The 2,390-nt window shown below is 38.5% G+C and overlaps 1 long non-coding RNA gene across 1 annotated transcript; it reads left to right on the top strand.

The window, feature by feature from the left end:
• The first annotated feature begins 249 nt into the window (after positions 1–249).
• Positions 250–1,522, top strand: LOC311099028. Its single transcript, XR_014609673.1, has 4 exons — positions 250–661; positions 984–1,087; positions 1,242–1,320; positions 1,413–1,522. It is a non-coding gene; the product is annotated as an uncharacterized lncRNA (long non-coding RNA).
• Positions 1,523–2,390: the final 868 nt, after the last annotated feature.

The following is a 2,390-nucleotide window of genomic DNA, read 5'->3' as shown; positions in this document are numbered from 1 at the left end:
GCGTGAAGCCTGCATGGAGTGGAAAATCTACGACAAGAATCCTGCCATCGTCACAGATAACGCCAGGAATATGATTGTGGCCGGTGCAGAAGCCCAGTTCAGTCCACACATTACCTGCTTCGCACATACACTCAACCTTGCCTCGCAGAAGGGTTTGGGGTGGACCGTGCTTCCAGGTTGTTGGGGAAAGTGCGAAAAATTGTTGGATATTTTCACCGTAGCCCGATTGCATGTCACGCCCTACAGGAAAAACAAACTCTGATGGATTTACCAAAACATAAACTGATCCAAGACATAATCACCAGATGGAACAGTTCATTCGAAATGCTTGAACGTTTTTTGGAACAACAGCCAGCTATAATGGCAACTCTGATGTCCAAGGATCTACGAAAGGGGGTCACAGATGTAGGCACGCTGAGTGAGAGTGATATTGCCAACATGGATGACATTGTTCAGTTGATGGGTCCTGTCAAAATGGCAACCACTGTGATGTGTGAAGAAGACCAGCCAACTCTCTCTGTAATTGCTCCTCTTCAAGCAAAACTGCTGAAACACCTACAGCCATGCGAAGACGACTCAACCCTGGTTGCAGAGATTAAGAGGGTGATGGCCAGTGACCTCTCCACACGCTACAGAGGCACCCAAGATGCTCTCAACATAGGTAATTAATTTGGAGTCTTAATTAAAATCAACTTGGTTAATATTTTAGGTTATTAGACTGTATTAATTTGTAAAATGCCACACCTTTGCGTTTTCAAGTTTGAATTTGAGTTGTTTTTTCATATGGAAAAGTAAACAAGATATCTGCAATACAATTCTTTGTTCATGGTGGCTTTACATCATCACTGTGCCACATTTCTTTTAAACATACTAAAGATTAATCTTCTGATTATTTTGTGTATGAGGAGGTGGTCATCACTTGCAATTTCAGGTCAACTTAATTTAATAATGCAATGAATGCAATATTCTTGTTCTTTAAACAGCATCAGCGTTGGACCCGCGATTTAAAGAACTGCCCTACCTGGAAAAAGAGGACAGAGAACAGGTCTACACAAAACTGGTTTTTGAGGCAGAAGTGTCCCACCAGGTAACTCTTCTCTCCTCTTTCCTCTGCTCTTTTCTCTTCTCCCCTTTCATTTGTCCTCTCTCAAATCTCATCTGTTCTTTATCTTCCTCTAAATTTATGTGTGCAGTATTACAGAGCAGAAATTTGAACAGTTCACACATTCTTACATCAATAGATGCAAGCAATGGGAAATCAGGAGGAAGACGAGGGAAGCTCAAGCACAAAGCTGTCAGGATTCAATGAAGAGACCACAGGTGTGTTTCATGTGATACCAATAAAAGATTGTTGTTGTTTTGTATTAATGAAAAACATGACTATATTTTGAAATATATTTCTTATATTGTAGCTCCAAATGAGTCACCTCCTTGTAAGAAGAAAGCCTTAGATGCGCTGTTTGGCGATTCCTTCACCCAAAGAGAAAGAAAATCCACAAGCGAGACAGCCAGAGCAGAGGTGTTAAAGTACCGAGCAAAGGATGCGTTGCCTTTGACTGAAAATGACATGAAGTGGTGGAGATCTCAGGAGAAAGAGCTACCTGTACTTTCCACCCTTGCTAAACGGTACCTGTGCATTCCAGGCACCAGTGTGCCAGCAGAACGAGTTTTTAGTACTGCTGGCGACATAGTGAACGCACAGAGAAGTGTTCTGCAGCCAGATCATGTTGATCAGTTGATATTTTTGAAAAAAAATCTGTAGTCATTGAAGAGTAGCCTAGTAGGTTACACTTGATCTTTTGTTGAATATTGTTTGTTTATTAAAATGAGAGTAGTAGCAGGTTCATCCACTGCTCATTCAACCTGAAGAAATGTTGGTTGCACTTTATTTTTTATATTAATACTGTATTTGTATTGTAATGTTGAAAAACAAAAGCAGAAGTAGCAGGTAAACCTACTGTTAATTCAACCTGAAGAGATGTTGGTTGCACTTTATTTTTGATATTAATACTGTATTTGTATTGTAATGTTGAAAAACAAAAGCAGAAGTAGCAGGTAAACCTACTCTTTATTCAACCTGAAGAGATGTTGGTTGCACTTTATTTTTGATATTAATATTGTAATATTTTTATGTTGAAAAACAAAAGCAGAAGTAGCAGGTAAACCTACTGTTAATTCAACCTGAAGAGATGTTGGTTGCACTTTATTTTTGATATTAATATTGTAATATTTTTATGTTGAAAAACAAAAGCAGAAGTAGCAGGTAAACCTACTGTTGAAATGTTGGTTGCACTTACTGTACTTTTATTGAAAATGTATTGAATATTGAAAATGAGATCAGACAATTTTAACTTCCTGTTAATTCAACCTAAAGTGTTGTTTGCACTTTA

This window comes from Coregonus lavaretus (assembly GCF_964263955.1).
Source record: "Coregonus lavaretus genome assembly, chromosome: 23".
NCBI classification, from domain to species: Eukaryota; Metazoa; Chordata; class Actinopteri; order Salmoniformes; family Salmonidae; genus Coregonus; species Coregonus lavaretus.
Note: the sequence above shows the minus strand (reverse complement) of the source record. Positions and strands in the feature narration are given on the sequence as shown.